Genomic DNA, 24,507 nt, shown 5'->3' with positions numbered 1-24,507 from the left:
GGTTTCTTTTTTTAAGGCAATAAAGGTGAAAGCCTCAGAACACTAAGAAATAGGCATGAGTCAAAAAAGAAAATAGGTAAAATGCTTTTATTTCTACACAGCATAAAATTAAGTAATTAACAAAAACTATTCTTTCATGTTCTTCAGCTATCTGTCCAAGAGCTCATTTTCTTTTCTTATCTCTCTCTTCCTCTTTTTTAACTCTTTCAATTGTATCACCAAAACAAGACATACCTTCTGATTATAAAAGATACTTACAGAAGAGTGTCTAGAATTAAGGTTTATGGACAGAGGTCATCAGTTTCTCTTCCTTACATCTGTATTGTTTTTTATTGAGACAGAGTCTCAGTTTGTTGCCCTCAGTAGAGTGCCATGGCATCAAAGCTCACAACAAACTCAAACTCTTGGGCCCTACCAATTCTCTTGCCTCAGCCTCCCAAGTAGCTGGGACTACAGGCACCCGCCCCAATGCCCAGCTATTTTTAGAGAGAGTTCTCGCTCTGGCTCAGGCAATCTACCTGCCTCAGCCTCCCAGAGTGCTATTCATTTTTAATATACAAGACAACTGACAGTGATGACATAGAATCTTACCTGTTCTATTGTCATTTGTGCTATAAGGATGACCTAATAGCTATTATACAGATAAAAACTAAAGATTGCCCTATATGTATTTTATTTCCTCATAATAAATCACAGTGGTTCTCCTGGAATCAGAATGACCTATGCCTTATACTACATGCTCTTGGTCAGTCTTACAAGCCCTTATGTTTCTAAATGAATGAGGCATGGTTATGGCACAGCCAGCCTGGAGTACACCAGAGCTGCAGCTACAGCATTGTCCAGGAATCTCTTAACCATGGGTATGCCTCTGCTGGAATTCCAGCCAGTTTCTAAAGGCAGTGGACGAGAACAAAGACAACCTACCTGAACACCCTTCCTGCTGGGGACAAAAGAGTAAATAGACACTGGCGCTGGCTCACTTAAAAGGTACAGCTATACTTCTGCTAAAGGAAAACACATAGAAGATAAATAGGATCTGTAAACTCAACCTGAAAAATTAGTCTATTTAAATAGTACCTTTGTATATCTATCTTAAAAAAAAAAAGATTTTAAATAATCGACGGTATTCATTAAGTGTTTAAAATTCCTTCCAGGAAAATTTAGATTACCCAAAAATACTAAAATAAAACCATCTTCCTTCCTTTTGCCCACACTTATTGAGAATAGTTCTACTTTTATAGAAAAAATTTTACTCCAGTATGTCAATAGCATTGAGAATGTATGCGACGGAGTTTTGTCCTCCACCCTTTCCCCTTCTTCCTTTAAATTCTTCTTTCTTTTCCATCACGCCTATGCTTACTCTCCTGACAAGCACTTGCCTCTGAGCTCTTCACAGAGAATTTAGCAGACCCAGTAAGGAATGGCAGAGAAGCTTCCATGGCTGCTTCCATTGCAGGAAAATGTAATCAGGCCCTTGCAAATGCACCTTTGGGCACAAGTTTAAGAAGTGATCTTATTTTGTTGGCTCAGAGAAGCACACAATGGCTCAGAGAAGCTCCACCAGTTAAAAAAGGTTCACATCTCCCACCAGAGAAAAATGCAAATGCAAGGAGTCATTCTCAATGTTCCCTTCCAGACACAACTAAGATTTAAGTAATACCATGCTTTTATAAAAACGGGAAAGAAATAGATGTCATCAGTTGTGGCAAGCTGTTGTTTTTGTGACTGGTAAGTCATATTAATTTGTCCTTACCTGATAAATTTCCCTATGTTCCCATGTGCAAAATCAGGTTTGAGCTCCCCAGGGCCCCAAATGCACTGGACAGGAATCATTTTCCCAAGCTGCTTCTTGAGGCTACAAAGAGTAAAAGTATAAATAGCCAACTGATAAAATATGGCTGATAAGAGAGACCATGGAAAGTTTCCTCTCGTCATCGTGTTTTTACCTCTCGTCCTTTAGAGGACGTGCATTCTGTATTTAGACCAGGGAAATATGCCAACGCGTAAGGGTGATGCTTAGTCTGCTATCATCAGTTCCTTTGATGTTGCCCCCCTGATCTTCAGCTCCCAAAAATGTTACTGCAGCTCAGAGTAGAAATTTATTACTATGGCAGCATGAAAAAGGCAAACCAACAAGCAGATAGAAACAGATAAAGAGGTTTAAATATAGAGATATATGTGGAGGGGAAGAGGCTGCTTCACAATTTAGGACAACTCTAAGAGCCCCTACCTGAAATGTACTTTTTCAAAGAGTCCATATAAATCATTAAAAGTCATGAAAAACACATGCTTAGAATTCAAAACTGCACATAAGTTCAGGCCTAATCTTTTAGGTTCTTTGCATCTTCCTTACCTTGGGAACCCAGGAGTGGTGTGGGGATGGGAAGTTTCTCTGTTACCTGCTCTAAAATCCCCTTTCTACCAGCCTCAACCCCTGCGCTCCTTAATCCGAAACCCCAATCTTTGCCTCGTTTCTACCTCAGAGTAAATTATCTGTTTTCCCAGGGTCTTTCTGTCTTCAGCATAGAATTCTTAATTAAAGTAGAAGAGAAGGGACATAATTCAGAGAGTCTTCTGAGGAAAAAAAAAAAAAAAATCAATCAAACTTGACCCTATAACTATAGGAGGTGAGAAAGGAAAAGGAAAAAATTAAATGTTTTGACTCGAATATCTCAGTGGTGGTTGTGGAATTTTACATGCATTTCATTGTTTCTGAAACATGACTTCAGTCACTGTTAGCCAGTTGCAAAATTTTCTGAATGGCTGAAATAATGCACTTGATCTATTCCAAGTAAGCCATCATTAGATGTTAATAGTATATGGCAAATTAAATAAACATTAAGTAATGATTTAGTTACCGCACAGGTTTTCATCTACCTTTTTCTATTTCAGGTTTCACATACTGAGTTATCAGTAAGAGACTTTCTTAAAGATGGGTTTGACAGAAGTAATCGGCCAACTGAGGTTGCAATAGGTCTTTACCATCTTGGCCATTCATGAATTTCTAACTGAGATAAATTAAAATTGTAATAACTGTCTTACATAATTATCACAATCTCTTATTATTTTCTCAATGTATTATTTAATAGACTATAATGGGTCAACATATATATGGTCATTTAAATAGCAAACTAATGCCTTGAATTAGATGTCTGCTGAGGTGAAGAAGCTGTGTGGCCCTGACCTATTTTCATTTCACATAATGTCACTCATTATCTTGGTGGCCAAAGTCACTTCAGCAATGAGAGATCAACTTCAACAAGGATATGGGGAGCAGACATTTCTTCACAATACTCTTCCCACTTACATTGCTCTGCTTCTTAAGACATATGTTTAACTATTGAATTCTTGCTTGGAAAGAATTCTACTACATGACCGGGGTTGAGTTAATTCACCTTAATTTCTTAATTTGCAAAATGGGCAAAATAATATCATTTACTTAATAGAGTTTTTATAGAAAATAGGCGGGCAGTTGAATTCACTGACTGGCATATTATCAACTTGCAGTTAAAGTTACTATCTAAATCATTATATTATGCTTTTTTATAGCATTTGGAGGGAGTTGGTTTTGGTTTTGTTTTGTTTTGTTTTGTTTTTTTTGAGACAGTGTTATTTGGTCACCGAGGGTAGAGTGCTGTGGCACAATCATAACTCACTGAACCTCAAACTCCTAGGCTCAGGCAATCCTCCCAGCTCAGCCTCCTGGGTAGCTGAGACTACAGGCACCTGCCATAACACCTGGCTTTTTTTTGGTAGAGACAAGGTCTTGTTCTGCTGCCCAGAATGGTCTTAAGTTCTTGAGTTACTGACTCCCAGTGATCCTCCCACTTCAGCCTCCCGAAGTTCTGAGATTACAAGTGTAGCCACCATGCAAGCCCCATTAATCTCTTAGTTCTCTGATTTTCTTATGAGCTAATCCCTACAAGGACAATTCTAAAGACAGAATGCTGTCTATTGCTCTATCTCTATTGTCACCTCGTATACTGTCTTTTCTTTACTTGTGTAGTACCGGCCTAAGTCAATAATGACCTTCCAATTATATCTAATGTTTCTGCTTTGAAAACACAATCAGAGCAAAGATATATACCAAGATAGAAATTTCAAAATTGTTTATAAGAGAGAAAAACCTATGGTTTACCAATGTTCTAAACGATCATCAAGGAAAAATCAAGGAAACTAATTATAGTTTATTTATACAATAAAACAAATACACCAAGGCTATCAGAAAATATCCAGCCATGTGTGTCTCTGTTTTTCACATGACATGGCTGAATACTTTCTGGGTAGCTTCATCATTTTTGAAGATGATGAGTGAAGCTGCTGTAAATAATTTGAAAAAAATGAAATATTTAATAAAAATGTTTTAGAGAACATGTATATTAGAATACTATTCATATTTCAATTTAACTATAATGAAATGAATAATGCACAACCTGGGCATACGTACACATTCGTGTCATGTAGGGTGACCACATCATGTAAAGATTATCTCTGGGATATGAGACTATAGAGTTTTCTTTAGCATTTTATACCCTATTATATTATTTCTACCTGCATAATAAATATACATTTATTATTTTGAAATCAACAAAATAAATGAAGATTATATATGACTATATATAATAGTCTTACCTAATACATGGTCATACAGAAAATGATCATATATGACATAATATATGGTTTAACATAATATATGGTCTCTCTCAGAGAGAGAGAGTGCACAAGAGAAAGAGAAAAAGAGAGAGATCAGAAAAAGAATGAGATGGCCTGGAAATATTTACTCATCAAAAGAGTATTTTTTTTTTTGTAACTATATATCAGGTAGTGGCCAGTGCTTTAGGGGTTACAGCACTGAAGAATTATCATTCACCTCCATATATGGTAGGGAAGATAATTCTTATGAAAGTGAATTATCCTCTTTTTGTCTCAAGATGACCCTGTTCACTATTTAATTTCTCTCACTGATTAATTGGGTCTTTGAAAAAATGGGTTTAACAATAAAGAGGGTATGAACCCCTTGTAAAAGGGCAAATAAAACTGATAATTTTGTAAGTAAAAGGGCAAATAAAACTGATAAACCCTTGTAAAAGGGCAAATAAAATTTTCAATTTTTAAAACTCAGAAAGATCCCTGAGCTCCACAGGGGTTTTTGTTTGTTTGTTTCTGAGACAGAGTCTTGCCTTGTCTCCCCAGCTAGAGTACCATAGTGTCATAGTTCACCACATCCTCTACCTCTTGGGCTAACACGATCCTCCCACCTCAGCCTCTCAGACTACAGGCACACTGCTGTGCCCAGGTCATTTTTCTATAATTTTTAGTTGAAACCATAATCTTGTTGTACTCAAGCTAGTCTCAAACTCCTGACCTTAAGCAATCCTCCCACCTAGGCCTCCCAAAGTGCTAGAATTGCAAGTGTGAGCCATGAATCTGGCCTATTTTTTAAAAGTCCACGTGTAATAATAAAGCAAATCAATTTATACTGCTCATATCCTGACCCTATGGGCAACAGCTACTAAACAAGCATCAGATAAGTACTCACGATGTCCAGTGTCTCTGGGTTTTTTGTTTTTTTTTTTCAGTTTTCATACCATTGTACTCACACCCCATGTCCATATTTTAAAGGAAATTCAACTCTGCTAAAGGGCATTGTGGATTACCTGAGTCCACCCAATTGCATATATAGTCATTTTGAAATCTATACATTTACTATTATTTAAATGAGAACAATTTAAATACTTTTACTTTTCTTCTTAATATTATTAGATGGTAGGTCTTACCTTTGAAATATATAAAAGATTGAAGAAAAATATTATCTACTATATTACCAATCCTAGATGGCCACTATAAATAAATAATTCATTCATTCAAAATAATCGATGATTTCCTTATGATTATTTCCTTTTAAGTATTTCTATATTTCATAGATTTGGATTTTTTTCAGTTTTACATTGTTTTCTCACATGAATATACATCTCTCCTTTATTATTATAGTTTATGAATCTTACATGTTAAAATGGACTTCAATATAATTTAATAGCTCCATTATATTCTATCGAGCATATATAGTAAATTTATTTCACAATTATCCTAAACAGCTCAGTTTTTACATTTATTATTATTATAAATGTGTATTATAAAAATATTTATGCAAGAAGTCTTTTCTAAAATATTAAACATTTCAGAAATGATCATTGTGTTTATTTTAAGGTTCTTAATATATATTCAAAATAAGAAATGTTTATGGTAGAGATTCTGACTCATATCACATTGCTGTATGTTTGAATATGTTGTTTCACACAATGGTGTTTTATTATTATTGTTAATTATATCATACAAAATCACATAACTATGTTTATGTGTAGATGACATGATTATATGCTGTATATAGAGAATCCTAAGAAATCTACAAAAGAAATATTGAGCTAGTAAAGATTATAGCAAATTTGCAACACACAAATTTCATTTATAAAAATCAAGTATAAGAAAGAAACGATAAATGCTTGATTATATGCTAAGTTCCCTAATTTGACTCACTGTGCATATGTAGGGAAATGTCACATTGTACTTAATAAATATCTCCACATATTATGTGTCAGTTAAAATAACAACTAAAGCAAAAATCAAGAGTATTTCTATACACTAGTAATGAACAATCTTAAAGAGAAATTAAGAAAACAATTTCACTTACAATAGCATCTAAAACAATAAAACCCTTAGGACACTTTTTAATAAAAAGTGTAATGCTTGTACATTAAAAACTTTAAAACATTGGTTAAATAAATTAACAAAGACTTAAATGAATGGAAATACATCTCTGTTGATGCATTAAACATTTAGCATTATTAAGATGGTAATAGTCCTTATGTCCATCTACAGATTCTATGCAATTCCTATAAATATTACAGCTGGTTTTTGCAGAAATTGACAAGCTAATCTTAAAGTTCATATAGAAACTCCAGGGAACCACAAAAGCCAAAATAATTTTGAAAAAGACAGACAAGGTTGGAAGCTAACATTTCTTGATTTCACAACCAACTGAATAGAATTGAAAGTCCAGAAATAAACTTATACATCTATGGTCAATTAACTTTTGACAAGGTGATTCCATGTGCAGGGAATAGTCTTTTCAACAACTGTAAACTGGAACAAATGTACATACAGAGATAAAATAATCAAGTTAATATTATTTTTTAAAAATTACCTGAAAAATCACCAAAACTCTAAATGCCAGAGCTAAAACTCTAAAACTTGTAGCTGAAAACAGATGTATATTTAGGAAATTGAATTAGGTGGTGGGTTTTTATATATCACACAAAAACCACAAATAACCAAAGAAAAATAGATAATTTGACTTCAAAATTAAAAATTTGTGTGCTTGAAAGTATATATCAACAAAGTGAAAGGGCAACCCACAAAATGGCAGAAAATATTTACGAATATATCTAATAAAGGTCCAGTATTCAGAATATATTAAAAAACAACTCGATAATAAAAAAAAAAACAATTGAAAAATGGGCATGAGATGTGAATAGATATTTCTTCAATAAATATATAAAAATGGTCAAAAAGTGCATGAAATGATCTTCAACATCATTAGTAATTAGAGAAATACAAGTTAAAGCCATTAAATACCAGCTCACATCCATACCACCATGGATTTAATAGAAAAGACAAACAATAACAAATGTTCATTATGTGAAGAAATTAGAATTGTTACCCCTTGCTGATGAGATTTTAAGATGGTGTGGTCATTTGGAAAACTGTCAGTTCTACAAAAAGTCAACCGCAGGGTTACCACGTGACCCATTTATGCCACCTTTATGTATATGTACAAGAAATACCCAAACATATATTAACACTACAATTTGTACACAAACATTTCTAGAAGCATTATCCAAAGAAAAGGGGGCAGAAACAATGTACATGGGTACGAAGTGATAAAATGATAAACAAAATGTGGCATATGCACAAATGTAATTATTATTCCATTGTTAAGATAAAACGATACCACGACGTGGATGAACCTTGAAAATATTATGCTGGGTGAAAGAAGGGAGACACACAGGCCACATATTATGTGATTTCATTTATATGAAATCAAAGCAGGAAAATACATAGAAACATAAACTAGAGTAATGGTCCCCAGGGATTGTCCAAGAAGAACAAGGGAGTGACTACTTGTTCTTGATGGCTCTGGGATTTGGGGGAGGTGGGATCAAAAAAAAGTTCTGGAATTAGATGGTAGTGATGGTGACATAATGATGTCAATATACTAAAAACCACTGAACTGTACACTTCAAAGTATGTAAATGCAATCAAACATACATAATGACATTTATTTTTATTTTTCCTCGTTTTCTGTTTTTTCTTTACAGTTAATGAAAATAACCAACTAAAAAGGGAGTTAAAATTTGGAAAGAGAAAAGACTAGCATGTTTCCTGTGGTGTTATACTGGACCTCGTATGAACTCAGAGTTATTATTTCATAGATAGATACATAGGTATATTTGTATTTGTGTGCGCACGCGTGTGTGTGTGTGTGTGTGTGTTTGAGAGGGAGTACACACATGTGCATATATTTTTTACTTCTGTCTGCCAAGTAGGCATACAGGAAATGATGACACTCCAGTAATAATACATATAATACACTTAGCCTTTAGACTGTGCTTTTTAAAATGCCATACTCTACTATAGGAAACCAGGATTCACTGAAGTAAAGATAGATGCCAAATGTAGGGAACAGAAAATTCAACATGGGCCTAGAACATTTTTACACCATAAACTAAAAGTCTGCAAAATAAATTACGGTAATGAGTAGAAAAGATTATAAAGGTTTCCAGAGGCCACATCTAATGCATCTTGAACATCAAAATAATAATAGTATTAATAATAATGAATTATAACTCTTTGAATAAAAGAGAAATCTATGATTCTATATGAATACATGTAAATAAATGAATGAATCTATAATAAACAAGACAATCTCCATCAATAGATTTTTATATTATTATTTTATAAAAAGTGATGCAGTAAACTATTATCAATGTTTGCTAAAATTAATGGGTGAAAGTTTGTTGAGCAATAAGATATTAAAATGGTCTAAAAGTGTCTACCCACGAATTACAGATTAATTATCAACCAAATAATAACCTATAGTAGAGAATCTTTGCAGACATCACCTGACCAGATGTCCAAAGTTTATAGCATTGAAGTTGGAAAAAATAGACGCTGAGTGCCTTTTGGGATGAGAAGGGAGGGGCACAATATTATGTCTGTGGCATTTCTGAACATGAACCAAACCATGATGAAACACAAGACCAAAGTCAAATTGAAAGACATTCTACAAAATAATAGAGCTGTTCTAAGAAATGTCAAGGTCAAGAAAGACAAAGAAAGCGTAAGAAACTTTATCAGATTGATGAAAAATAAAATACGTAAATGCAACCTGTGATCTATATTAGATGCTTTACAGAGAAAAATAACTATAAAATACATCACTGGGACAACCAGCAAAAAATTAAATATGAACTACGAGTTAGTAATACTATATTGTAATGATGTTCGAGTGTTTGGTTTTTAAAGACATTCAGATGTGAAGACATGATATGTCTTTTTTTTTTTTCATGTTTTGTGTTAATTTTAATGATAAAAAGCTTGCATAACAAGCTAACCAAACTGGACATGGGGGATAAATTATAAAACAAATCATTTTACTTATTATTTTTATGACTTTAGGTAAGGTCTTTCAAATAGGACTGAGATATAGTACATTGGCAAAAATAAAAAGAGGCCATCAAGAATAGTGCCAAAGCAACAGATACCCAAGACCAAATACCATGTGTGATCTAAAAATAGACCTGCCATTCAATCCTACAATTCCTCTACTAGGTATATACCCTGAAGACCAAAAATCACATTATAACAAAGATATTTGTTCCAGAATGTTTATTGAAGCCCAATTCATTATTGCTAAGTCATGGAAAAAGCCCAAGTGCCCATCGATCCATGAATGGATTAATAAATTGTGGTTTATGTACACCATGGAATATTATGCAGCCTTAAAGAAAGATGGAGACTTTACCTCTTTCATGTTTACATGGATGGAGCTGGAACATATTCTTCTTAGTAAAGTATCTCAAGAATGGAAGAAAAAGTATCCAATGTACTCAGCCCTACTATGAAACTAATTTATGGCTTTCACATGAAAGCTATAACCCAGTTATAACCTAAGAATAGGGGGAAGTGGGAGAGGGAAGGTAGGGAGGGGGGAGGCTCTATGGAGGGAGGGTAATTGGTGGGATTACATCTACGGTGCATCTTACAAGGGTACATGTGAAACTTACTAAATGTACAATAAAAATGTTTTAACACAATAACTAAGAAAAAGCCAGAAAGGCTATGTTAACCAGTGTGATGAAAATATGTCAAATTGTATATAAAGCCAGTGTATGGTGCCCCATGATTGCATTAATCATGATTTAATTTAATTTCTTTTAATTTTTAAAAATTTAGTTTAATTTAATGATTTAATTTAATTTGATTCAATTTTAAAAAATTAAAATTAACAAAAAATACATCATATAGTAACCATTTATCAGATTAGAGCAGGAAGAGGAAGTTACTTCTAAATCATAATCATTCAAGTGGTATTTGTCAACTTCACCACAGTAACTCTGCAGCATCATTCTTTATTTGTGTAGTAAAATTCATGTCAAAAAGGAAGGGGAGACAGGGGACATCAGTTAGTTCATTCCAATAAATTATCTGTCCAATTCTTATATACATGCCCATCAGCACAAAATGGAGAAATAACACCTAAGACTAGAAGAGACTTGGTTTAAGTTATGAAGCAAATTAAATGGAAAAAAATACAAGAAAATAGAATCAATGGGGTTGATTAATATTAAACAAAAATTATAATTATCAATACCTGCAAATATAGTATAATAATTAATATAAGTCATGACAAATAACAATTTTCAGATAAACAGAAACATACATACACCAAAATCCTAATGGTCTTTGTTTTTCTTTTGGGAGGGGAGAACATTTTTACTTGCTTTCCTTTCTCTTATTTTATTCACATCACCTATTAGAAGCAGGTTGTCAATAACCAGCTGACAAAAGTAGTGGAGAGCGGAGGACGAGCCTCTTTCCTCAACTCTAAACTCCAACAGGAAAATGTGTTGTTGCCAAATACATATAAGGGTTTTTACTTTGTTCTTTGATTTATGTCTTTTGACCAAAATATTTCAGAAAGAGCCTTTGGCAGAAATTCTTTTGTTAATTTACAAGAAGCATGGTCTATAGCTTTCTTTTTTTGAGGAAACAAAATCCTTAATTTACAGATTGCTGGCAAAAGACAGAAGTCCTACAACAATAATTACAGAGGCCAACAGTACTTTGGCCTGAGGCTGTCTGTTCCTCCAGGTCAATCCACCCCTGGCTATACTACTTTTTTCCCACTAAAATTAAGCAAGCTTGGTTCTTATGCTGTCACATGTGCGAGGTAAATACACAAAGCTCCTCCTGACCCCCAGGTAGAAATATCGAGTCTACATCCCCAATTCCAAGTCTCAATTTTAACACCTTCTTATACTTTATGCTTATCTGTTTTGATCATCATGGGAAATGGTAGTATATAAATCTGTCACATCATCATAAAATACCAACGTTCTCTTCCTATGTTTTGATCACTGACATATAAATTGTCCCTGAACAAGATTTTCTTAAAATATCTCTGGCTGAATTTCCACCAGAACATATTTTGAAACTGGCAAATACTGACGAAGATTTTAGAGCCATTTAAGAAATGTCCACAAAATGGGACAGACATCACTTCTTTGTAGCTGTTTTCAACAATGCAATTATTTTACCAATAATTTGGCAGCATTGGACTGAAAGTCCTAGCTTATTCTGGGTCAAATTGCTCAAAAACTCATGAGTTGCTTTCTAGTCAAAAAGTCTGCAGTAGAACTCTTTTGATCAAAGAAGAAAGAAAGGATACAAAATGACTAGTCCTAATTTCAGAATTAATTTCCTTGGGGGGAAAAAGTGATGCTGGCTACAGAAGAAGAAAGAATACTAAAGTAGGAATTGACATTTCCAGTGTCATTAATCAAGTGATTCGCTCTGGCTCTGGTCTCCACCAACACGATGACATTTCATTTTCCTGTGGAGCATGAAACTTTATGGCAGAGACCTATTTACTGTGGTGGTGGTCATGACAGTGATTACTGTTTTTGAGGTAATTAACATTTACTAGATTAATTCCACCCAGTCTTCTTTATCCTAGAAGTTGTCAAGGAGTGAATTCCTGCCATTGCACCTGGTAATTTGAAGAAAGTATTAACATGTGCACGTGTGTGTGTCTCTGTGTGTCTGTGTGTGTCTCTGTGTGTATCTGTGTGTGTCTGTGTGTGTGTGTCTCTGTGTGTGTCTGTGTGTGTGTCTGTGTGTGTCTCTGTGTGTATCTGTGTGTGTCTATGTGTGTCTCTGTGTCTGTGTGTGTCTGTGTCTGTGTGTGTCTATGTGTGTATCTGTGTGTGTCTGTGTGTGTCTCTGTGTGTCTATGTGTGTCTGTGTGTGTCTGTGTGACTCTGTGTGTGTCTGTGTAGGTCTCTGTGTGTGTCTGTGTGTGTGTGTGTGGGTGTGTCTATGTGTGTCTGTGTGTGTCTGTGTGTCTCTATGTGTGTCTGTGTGTGTGTCTATGTGTGTCTGTGTGTATTTCTCTGTGTGTCTGTGTCTGTGTGTGTCTGTGGGTGTGTCTGTGTCTGTGTGTGTCTCTGTATGTCTGTGTCTATGTGTGTCTATGTGTGTGTGTGTCTGTGTGTGTGTCTCTGTGTGTGTCTGTGTCTGTGTGTCTGTGTGAGTCTGTAGGTGTGTCTATGTGTGTCTGTGTGTGTCTCTGTGTGTATCTGTGTGTGTCTATGTGTGTCTGTGGGTGTGTCTATGTGTGTCTGTGTGTCTCTGTGTGTGTCTGTATGTGTCTATGTGTGTCTGTGTGTGTCTGTGTGTCTCTATGTGTGTCTGTGTGTGTGTCTATGTGTGTCTGTGTGTGTTTCTCTGTGTGTCTGTGTCTGTGTGTGTCTGTGGGTGTGTCTGTGTCTGTGTGTGTCTAAGTGTGTGTCTGTGTGTGTCTCTGTGTATGTCTGTGTCTATGTGTGTCTATGTGTGTGTGTGTCTGTGTGTGTGTCTCTGTGTGTGTCTGTGTCTGTGTGTCTGTGTGAGTCTGTGGGTGTGTCTATGTGTGTCTGTGTGTGTCTCTGTGTGTATCTGTGTGTGTCTGTGGGTGTGTCTATGTGTGTCTGTGTGTCTCTGTGTGTGTCTGTATGTGTCTATGTGTGTCTGTGTGTGTCTGTGTGTGTCTATGTGTGTGTGTCTGTGTTTGTGTCTGTATGTCTCTGTGTGTGTCTGTGTGTGTCTATGTGTGTGTGTGTCTGGTGTGTTTCTGTGTATGTCTGTGTGTGTCTATGTGTGCGTCTGTGTGTGTGTCTGTGTGTTTATGTGTGTGTCTGTGTGTGTCTATGTGTGTGTGTGTCTGTGTGTCTGTGGGTGTGTCTGTGTGTGTGTCTCTGTGTGTTTCTGTGTATGTCTGTGTGTGTCTGTGTGTTTTTCTGTGTGTGTCTATGTGTGTGTCTGTGTATGTCTGTGTGTGTCTATGTGTGTGTCTGTGTGTGTCTGTCTGTGTGTCTCTGTGTATATCTGTGCAGGTAGAGAAGCAAGAGAGGAATTGGAAATGACCCCATACTTTGTTTTCTTATGATAGGAAACATAGCAACTGTGCAGATAACGTTTCTGCTCCCTAAAAACTGTTGCACCCACTATCCCTATTTCAAAAACAAAAAACATATACCAAGCCAATACTTACCTGGCAGGGGAGATACCATCATCACGAAGGTTTTCCCAGGGCAAGGCTTATCCATTGCACTCTGGATGTGCTGACCCCTGCGATTTCCCCAAATGTGGGAAACTCGACTGCATAATTTGTGGTAGTGGGGGACTGCGTTTGTGCTCTCCCCTGTTTAAAAAAAAAAAAATACACCAAGCCTTAGAGATCTGAAAGTTACCGATATTTATGCAAATTAACAAAAGAAAAAATATGATTCATCACAGAGAATAGAGCCAATAATCCACTTCATAGAATAGGGCAATATTATTTTCCTTTATCAATATCTCTTTGGTTTCAGGAAAGGGCTGCGATGATTAGATCACAAATTAAATCTATCCAAATGGCACTGAGATGCCTTGGCTGTCCAGCCACAGGAAAGGTGAAATGATTGTGGCTGGTGGTTAGGAGTAAACTGCTTCAGACCAAGATAGTCATCTGGCACATTGGAGTCAGTACTGATGTACCACTTGGCTGTACTAATATCCTGTGAGAAAAATCATTCTGAAAAAATAGTATTTGTGTTTTAAGTCTATAGCTTCTCAGATCCACTCACCCATCTACTTGGCACCATGGTATCTCCTTTGTCATTTTATTATGCAATGCCTATTCATTCAGTATTAACTGTTTTCAGATCTTTACTCTCATGAGACACTCATATCTCAGTGTAAGAGGCAAAATAATGACCCAACAGAACATTTCATGCCCCAATACCCAGACCCTGTGATATATTTACCTTACATGGAAAAAGGGACTTTGCAGACGTGATTAAGATTAAAAACCTTAAGATGGAGAGATTATTCTATATTATCTGGATGAGCTCATTCTAATCAGGGATTCTTACAAGTAGAGAATCTTTCCTGGCTGTGGTCAAAAACCAAGGAAATGAAAAGAGAAAGGAAGTACTGCATTTCCTTTCTGGGTTTGAAAATGGAGACAGGACCATGAGCCAGGGAATGTGGGAAGCCATTAGAAGCAAGAAAAAGCACGGAAACATATCTTACTCATAACCTGCAAAAAATTAGGCAGCTACACTCCCATCTTAGGTTTAGCTCAGAGAGAGTTTTTCATCAGAATACTCACCACTAGAACTATAAGATAAAGGTAAATTTGTATTGTTTAAGCCCCCAGGTTTTGCATAACTTGTTAGAACATTAATAGGAAACCAATATACTCATCATAATTCCCACAACCACTCCAAGTGGGTCACATTTTCTCTGTTTTGAGACACCAAAAATGAGGCAAAGAACAAGTTACACAACCCCCGATTTAACAAAGGCCACACAAACAGCCCATTGCAGCTCCAGACTTGGCACCTAGAACCTTGGTATTTTGTGGTCCCTTCAGAATGGTAGGGTTTTCATGTGCCTTTTAGTCAGTGTGTGAGCTAAAGAAAATTAAAAAAAGAAATAATTCAAATATACATTAAATAAGGATACACTATTTTTGTTGCTCAAAATAATGAAAACAATAGTTTAGTTGAGAGAAAAACTTCAATCACAGACTTATTTAAAATAGTCAATGCTCGTACAAAAAGATATGCTACTGGGTTAATTGAATTTTCTTTTAATAATGAAGAATAGGACGGATATAATAAAAAAGGCATAATAACTATTCTTGGCTGGATAATGGAGAAGTTAGAAACTTATACTTACTGGTCAGAATGTAAAATGGTGACGTACTTTAGAAAACTCTTTGGGAGTTCCACAGAAGCTAAAAATAGAATCACTACATGAGTCTGTAAGTCCATTCTCTCTCTCTCTCTCTCTTTCTCTCTCTCTCTCTCTCTATATATATATATATATAATAATTAACAACATACATCTGAATAAATGTTAACTTTATCATTATTCAAAACAGTGGAAACAATTCAATATTCATTGACTGGTGGATGGTTAAAGAAAATGTGATGTATCTACTCAGTGGAATATTATGAAGCCATAAAGAAGCTATAAAGTATTGAGTCAGTCTAAGGCATGGATGAACCTTGGAAAGATTATGCTGATTTGAAAAAGCCAGACATGGAAGGCCATAAAATAAATGATCCCATTTTTATAAAATGTCCAAAATAAACACATCACTGGAGAGGATATTGACTAGTGTTTGCTAGGGGTTGGGGCAGAGTGGGGATGGCGAGTGACTGCTAGTGGGTATGAAATTTTGAGAGGGGATGGTAAAGATATCCTGAAATTAGGTAGTGGTTATGGTTGCACATTAGATGAATATACTAAAAATGACTAAAAATTGAATGTTATGATATGTAAATTACATCTTCACTAAGAAAAAAATGATTGAAGGCTGCTCCAGAAAACCAAACCTGAAAATGTGGATCCAGGGAGTTCAAAATTTTATAATCAGAGTTTCTATACTGACACCTACTACTGTCATTTGAACAAATTGTAGGCACTATCTTCATATGAGATTTATATTATTAAGGATATATATAATAAAGGCCACTGAGAATTGAATTTAGATCATTGCAATGTCAATAACTGGGTTTTGAAATGTATTTATGATTTCTAAATAGTAGGATGTAATTACAAGTATAGTAGACACAAATTGATTTAAACTAAATTTATAAATGCAAATACATTCACATTCAAGGTTAACATTCTGTATTTGTCTGAAACTCTTGTTTGACTTTGGTATTCCATTGATTTGCTGTCTCAAGGTTTACTAGCATGATATATTCAGGCTTTAGTTTGTGAAACACTGTTGGTTATCCTAGAAAATCTGCATGCACTATATCACATGAAAATTTAATTGAGAGGCACGTTGTGTAGTAAACACCGTAGCCTGGCGTTATACCTATCAAGATTTGCTCTACTTGCTTACATAACAATACCTCCATTGACTATCCTCATTAATTGTTGATTAGCCTAGCAAATAAAATCATGGCATATAAAGAAACTTAGAACACTCTGAAATGTCTGCCACATTCCCAGAACTATTTCTTCAGTATTTAAGTATAAAGTCAGTCACTTTTTGGATGCTGGGTCCTTCTCTTCAAAGCAGGGAAACTGTGCCAACTTGCCAAGATCACCTGCATCACCAGCAAGACAGTGGCAGAAGACAGACCCGTGAGAAAAACCACAGTCCAGGCCAAGAACTATGTAAACACTCAAGCTTTCCAGAGAACATGCTCGTGAAAAAGTCTCTTTTTTTTCTTTCTCATGTTATTAATAAAAAAAAAAAAAAGAGGATCAGAAACATTACATTTGAGGAGTTTAAATGTAATCCTCAGCATTCCCTTTCTTGTCTTTAATAACTGGAAAATTATCTAAAAATGAACAGGTTTGACCACACATAAATGTTAGTTATTTAGTTATAATTTTGAGGACACATAATATTCCACAAGTTTCTCCTGTTTCAGAGTCCCCAAAGTAAGAATCCCAGGTTTTTCCTTTGATATTCACATGCCTTTCGGAGCTGTAAAGAACACCTTCTGTTCCTTCTAAACAATAAGAAAAACAGAACGTAGCCAGAATCTCTGTGCTTGGAGCACCAGCCCCCACGTTAATAATTTAAGAGACGTGTTGATTTCAATTTTGAAAGATGAGTAGTCAGACAGATAGAGCGGTGGGTCTGTGAAGAGCATTCAGGAAGAGAAAAGATACCAAAGGCATGGATTGTCTGACACTGTTGGGTATAGGGCGATTTGGGGTCTGGGGAGATTGTCTCCTTGTGCTACAGCGTATCTACAAGCTCTTCCTTTCTCCCCAACTCTGTGGCCAGCGCTTCCACGGAGATTGCATCAAGCTTTCTCCTTGCCCTCTAATTTCTAGTTTGGACTCTGCCAATGGGTGACAGGGTGGTGATTAAAGGAAGAGAGGACCGTGGGGTGAGGCTGCTTACTCTCCATGCCCCAGCTCCCTCCCAGCTGAAACTCAGAGTGGCTGTGGCTGGGAACCTCTGCTGGAAACCCCCAGTTGACTGCCCCTTCTACACCTTCACCCCCACCTACAGTCTCTCCTGACAGGTGACAGAGAGTAAAGACAAGGAGACCGATGGGGACAAGATGCAAAGGGGCGTAAATGCCACGTTAAATGTAAATATTTTCCAATCATATGGGTATCACTGAAGGCCCTTGAATAAAAATGAATTGTAAGATTTAGGCTTCAAAAAGACAATTCTGGGCAGCGCCTGTGGCTCAAAGGAGTAGGGCACTGGTTCCATATACTGGAGGTGGTGGGTTCAAACGCAGCCCTGGCCAAAAACTGAAAGAAAAAAAAAATGTAAAAAAAGACAATTATAACATCAATGAGAATAGACCAAAAAAAAAAAAATGAACCTGTAAGAGGAAAGGTCATGTAGGACTCTGTTCTGATAAACTTGGCCAGTAAAGAGCATTTGAACCAAGTTCATAGTAGTTGAAAAAGAGGAACGAATTAAAAAGGTATTTAAAGGAAACTGCTCTGACCTGGCTTACCACTGAAGAAAATGTTTGTGCATAAGCTGTTTTCCCTAATCAAATCTACTTTGAAAATCAATTGTTCAATAGAGTACCACAACAGAATTTATAAAACCGTTATCTTTATTGTATAATATTCATGAATAAGTTAACAGTTCCTGTGATGTAAAGCATTATTTCCAAAGAGAATTATTTTATAATGATAGCAACTTTTTTTTTTTTAATTTTTACCATCTTTTTCCAGGATAAGGATAACTCTACTCTTTTTAAATTGTATTAGTACTCCTTATAATAAAATGAAGCAATATAGAGTAAAATAGTGAAAACATTTCTTCCACATTATTTTCCTCTCTAAGGGTAAATATTTATCTTTCTGTGACTTTTTTCTTTTTGTAAGTTTGTATGTATTCACACACACATATGCTCATGCATACACATATGATTTTTAAAATGTGTAAAAGGCATTATATGCTACATATATTTGTGAATTACTTGTATGCTTAAAATTTCTGTTAAATCTTCCCTTCATATACAAAGAAAATACATTTTTTATTTTTGTCCCTACAAAGTAGCACATATCGTATAGTGCCCTAATTTGTCTGGGTCTACCCTCTCTATCGATATTCAGGTTGTTTATAAATATTTTTTAGTACAAACAATGCTACAATAAGTATACCAGTCTATTCATAGTAAGGGGATCTTAAATATATAATCTGGACAAAGCATTGCTGAAAAAGAGATGCACATTTTAAATTGTAATTGATACTGCCAAACTGCCCTCTGAAAGCGCTATATTAACTTAGAGCTTCTTTTATACACATCTTGCTATATGAGAAAGTTATTTTCTTGCATTCTGACCAACACTAGATATTGTCACTTACTCATCTTTACTTTAATAATTTGATGAGAAAAATATTTTCTTGGTATTATTTCTTTATGCATTACTTTGATTACTAATAAGCGTAAGCAGTTTTTCTTATATTTATTAGTCCTTTTAACTCCATCAAATTTTCTGTTTCTATCAATTGTTCATTTATTGAACAAGTTTTTTTTATAACAGCTAATTCCATGTATGCATGAATTACCCTGGACTTTCTTCTTTGCCATTAATTAACTTGTTCCAGCACCAAGCCCACACTGTTTTAATTCCTGGAGCATTACTTTATGCTTTGACATTTATTAATCATCAGATGTGTTTTCAAATTTTCTGAACTAAGAGGAACGAGCAAATCCTACTTTGGGGTTATTTTTATCCAAATTCTTTTTGGAAGCAACTTTAGAATTTGTTTTTAAGATTTCATTTAGGGGGGGGAGGAAGCCGGTTGGTAATTTAAGCCATCTTTTGTATCTTTTAGTAAGTTAATAAAGTTTTCTTCTTAAAACTCCTATTCACCTGAGGCAGGACTGGAACTAACTGCAATGAATATGGTCAGGGATCTGCCTCTCCAGCTCTGGTCTCTGGGTTCCTATCTGGGTTTCTCCTCCGTCAGGATCTTTTCACAGGGTCAGGATGGCAACCAGCAGATTGAATATTCTATTACAAGTGCGCAAGCTTTCTGAAGTGGGTGCATTTATCTCATTCAATAGTTTCTGAAATTGTCTGTCACGGTCTCCTTTACCTTGAATAAGTAACATGGCCAACCCTGACCTAATTCTAATTTGCACTGAGGTGGAATGTCCTGACACATCCAGCCCAGACCTCGGTCCATGAACAAGTAGGTTGGGTTAACCCTACCTGAGTCACAGAGTCTAGAGTTGGGCCAGGAGAGTTATCCTCAAAGTTGAATCCAGATGCTACATGTACCATCAACAGAGACGTAATTTGATTCATGTAGTCGAAAACAGTACATGCCCACTATATCATGACATCTTGTTTCTTTTATTTTCTTCTTATTTTCACCTTTCTTGTCTTATGTTGAATTGAACTTTCTTTGTGACATATATATTTTTTCCTTTGGCAGTTTGATATTTTAAAATGTTTATTATTCTAGGAAATGGATCTTTAAAATGTTCATTTAACAATATTACATGACTGCCCAGAATTTGAACCCCCCATAAAACAAAGGGATTTCACAATCTGTGAATCATCAAGGAATCTGTAAAGCCAAATGTTTGTTTTCTTTATACCTTAACAACTTGGGACAGGACGTGTCCATGTTCAACCAATTCTATGTCTTTGCCTGGAACATTCAATAAAGGACAAGAAACAGGTATAGAATGTGGTTTATTCTACAAGATGATGGTGGAATCTGGTATCCAGTGGCATTAGGATCAAAGATGGCCTCCAATTTCTATTAACGGGATTAGCACCAGCATGATTAGTAGATGGGTTCTTGGCTATGATGCTGACTTTGGTTTTGGCCATAGAGCTTCCCTTGATTTCTGCCTATTTTCTGAGCCTGGTGCTCCAGCCTTCCTATTGAGCCACATAATAACCTTTGAATAAATTCATTTTCTGCCCAATGTAGCCATAATCAATTTATAAGGCTTCAACCAAGGATCATGACTGATAAAACTTTAAATGTTTGTACATATTTTATACATATTTGTATCTGCACTTAGCCCCTGAGTATAAATTTGAAAAAATAGATGATTCATTTTAGTAAATATTTCATAGATGCTATATGAAAAAATAGAAATCTCTAGACTTTGTTATTCATATCTATAAAGAAAAATTATAGAACAAATTTACAAACTTTCCTACATTTAGAAGACCTACAAAGAAGACCTACGTAAAAAAGACCTACTAAACAGTTAAAGAATTTTCTAAAGTCATAAAATTCTTTTAAAATTTCAGTGAAATCAGCACAGTGTATGAGAAAGGTGGATATAAAAAGCAGAAACTAATTAAAGAAATGAGAACATATAAAAAATGGCAAAAGCTGATATAAAGACTAATAAAATTGAAACACCTTTGAGAGGTTTAATTAGGAAAAATAATATAATAATCAACATGTGAAATATTACAGATCCTGAATCTATTAAAATAAAAGAATGTATTATTAAAATTTTTAAGACCATGAATTTAGAAAATGAGATGAAAGATTTTTAATTGTTTGAGCAATTTATATTATTATTATTATTATTATTATTATTATTTTGGCCGGGGCTGGGTTTTTATATTATTTTTTATTTTTCATTTCAGATTAACAGGAGGGTACAAACAATTAGGTACAACTGTTAATTAAGGTCCCTGTCGTAGTTGTGTCCCTCACCCAGGAGATGTGTCCTGTCCCCTTACATTGTGCCTATTAGGTGAGAGCACACCAATCCTCTCTCTACTCCCTCTCCTCCCCACTCCCCTCAACTTGAGTAACTGGGGTGTTTGTTTTTCCATTATGATACTTTGCCTAGACGATTGGTCTCCAGTTCCATCCAGATTGCTACAAAGGTATTAGATAGCAGCAGTGCCTGTGGCTCAGTGAGTAGGGCACTGGCCCCATATACTGAGGGTGGCGAATTTGAACCTGGCTCCAGCCAAACTGCAATAAAAAAAAAAATAGCTGGGCATTATGGCTGGTGCCTGTAGTCCCAGCTACTCAGTAGGCTCAGACAAGAGAATCGCCTAAGCCCAAGAGCTGGAGGTTGCTGCAAGCTGTGATGCTACGGCACTCTACCATGGGCAATAAAGTGAGACTCTGTCTCTAAAAAAATAATAAAAGTAAAAAAGATATTAGATATCCAGGTTTTTTTTTATGGCTGAGGAATACTCAAATGGTGTACATATACCACACTGTATTAATCCATTCATGTATTGATGGGCACTTGGGTTCTTTCCACATTTTTACACATTCCACAATTGTGAATTGTGCTGCTATAAACATTCGAATGCAAGAGTTTTTGATAAAATGTATTTTTCCCCCTATTGAGCAAATACCAAGCAGTGGAATTGCTAGATCAAAAGATAGGTCTACTTTTAGTTCTTTGAGATACCGCCACACTACTTTCCATAGAGGTTGTACCAGTTTGCAATCCCACCAACAGTAGTCAATGAGCGCGCCTTTCCCCACATCCAGGCCAACATCTGTTGCTTTGAGACTTTTTTACAACAGCCATTCTCATTGGAGTTAGGTGATATCTCATTGTGGTTTTGATTTACATGTCCCTTGTGATTAGAGATGTTGAGGACTTTTTCATGTGTCTGTTGATCATTAAACTATCTTCTTTTGAAAAGTTTCTGTTCATATCTTTTGCCCACTTTTTAAGGGGATCGTTTGGTATTTTTTGCTAATTTGATTGAATTCTTTGTAGATTCTCATTATCAGTCCTTTGCCAGTTGTATAGCATGTAAGTATGTGTTCCCATTCTGCAGGTTGTCTATTTACTCTCTTGATTGTATCCTTGGCTATGTAGAAAGGTTTTAATTTGATCAGGTCCCATATGCTTATTTTTGTTGTTGCTTTGATTGCCATTGTAAGTTTTTTTCCGTACAATACCTGTAAAATATTTGTACAATAGAATTACAAGTTAGTTTTCTAAAATATGAATTTACCATGTATCATACATGTATATATAATATATACGCATGTGTATATAATATATATGTACATACACACACTAAATCTGGTAATACTAGCAGAAAAATTATATTTTACTATAGATTTATAAATAATCTCTATTGTGTTTCTCTAACATCTGTTTATCTTCCGTAAATATTTATGGCTAAGAGCCAAACATGCATCACCATCTAAAAAAATACAAAATCTAGTTACCAATAATTCTGTTCACACTTTGCTTTGAATACTTAATTATTTAAAGATTTAATGGAGACCTCAGTTTAAAATATTAGATTATTAAAGTGCTTAAGAATCTTTGATTTCTAAAATGAAATAGAAAACTAGTATCAACTATAGTTGTAAAATGCAAATATCATTTCATTTAGTAATGGAGAAGAAGAAACCAAAACTCTAAGCAAGAAATAAATAAGTGATCACTTTGAATAAAGGCATCTACACAAGAAATAATTTTGCCAATTTGTCCTTTGGATTACAAACAGTGACCTACGGTATTTTATCGAACTATTACATGTACAAAGAAAAAATGGTAACTTTCACGATTTTATGCCCCTTTTCAGAGTTAGTAACTATTTCCCCAAATCTCTATTATTCAGGCAGTCCTTCCTTAGTCAAAAACTATCAAGTATCATGTTTGAGTAGCTATTTCTTTCTTTCTTTTTTTTTTTATAAGTGGTGCTTTAAAACAGTTATTAGAATATTTGAATGTCTTATCGTAGATTTATCTTTTATCATAGTTATAGTTTATTTTAGTATAAAAACATTTCATTTGACACATATGGAAGATACAACCAACAGCTCCATTTACATCTTATTAAATAAAAACCACTAATATATTGAAAACACTAACTTAACTGTTATAAAAATGCCTAATGATTTTTTCTAGGTTTTATACATAGTTTATTCTTCATTTAGCTTGTTTTTTTCTTTCTGTTTCTCTGCAACACACACTACATTCATTGCTGATGTTCAGTAATTCTAAATAATTTATAAAATTGTGACAACTAAGTTAACATTTAGGAAGATAAAGATAATGATAGCAACAACTAGTATTTACTTAGTTGCTTATTTAATCGTCCCTGGGAGGTATGTGTTGTTACTATCTTCATGTACAGACAAGGAAACTGAGGCACAGATAGTTTAAATAACGGTTAAACTTTCAAATGTTTTCAGAGCAGGACATTGGACCCAGGAATCTGGGCTCCAGAAGCTGCTGTTACTTTTATCTTTTGAGCCAGGAAAATTTTGAGAATAAAAGGATATAGGAAAATTGCTCAATTGTTTACATAATATTTTGACAGAAAATTAGTTCTGTATGTCAACAAACTTATAAAATGATGTATTTGACAGCATGTTCAAAGACAAAATTCCTTCTAAAATCAACTATAACAAATACTATTTATTATATATATATCCAAAGATGTTATTTAAAATATGTAAGCAAAATAATTGATATTAGCACTTAGTTATAATGCTTTTAACTCAATTTCTTAGTTTTATCTCTGTCTTAGACTATACCATTGAGGTATTTTTTGAAAGGATACATTTTAATAGGATTTCGTTATTTATAATTTTCTGTAAAATCAGTACAATCTCTTCCGTGTTTCATTTTATAGTTCACAAATCTGAGATTGTTGGCATCTTCATCTCCTCTCTGCAGAACATAATAGTTCTTACTATAAATTCTCTCACTT

General features: G+C 34.9%; 1 non-coding gene across 1 annotated transcript; it reads left to right on the top strand.

The window, feature by feature from the left end:
* Positions 1-13,862: 13,862 nt before the first annotated feature.
* LOC128585225 (U1 spliceosomal RNA) lies at positions 13,863-14,023 on the top strand. The gene has a single exon (XR_008379949.1). It is a non-coding gene; the product is annotated as a U1 spliceosomal RNA (small nuclear RNA).
* Positions 14,024-24,507: the final 10,484 nt, after the last annotated feature.

This window comes from Nycticebus coucang, chromosome 4, assembly GCF_027406575.1.
Source record: "Nycticebus coucang isolate mNycCou1 chromosome 4, mNycCou1.pri, whole genome shotgun sequence".
NCBI lineage: Eukaryota > Metazoa > Chordata > Mammalia > Primates > Lorisidae > Nycticebus > Nycticebus coucang.
This window is presented reverse-complemented; position numbering and strand designations above follow the sequence as displayed.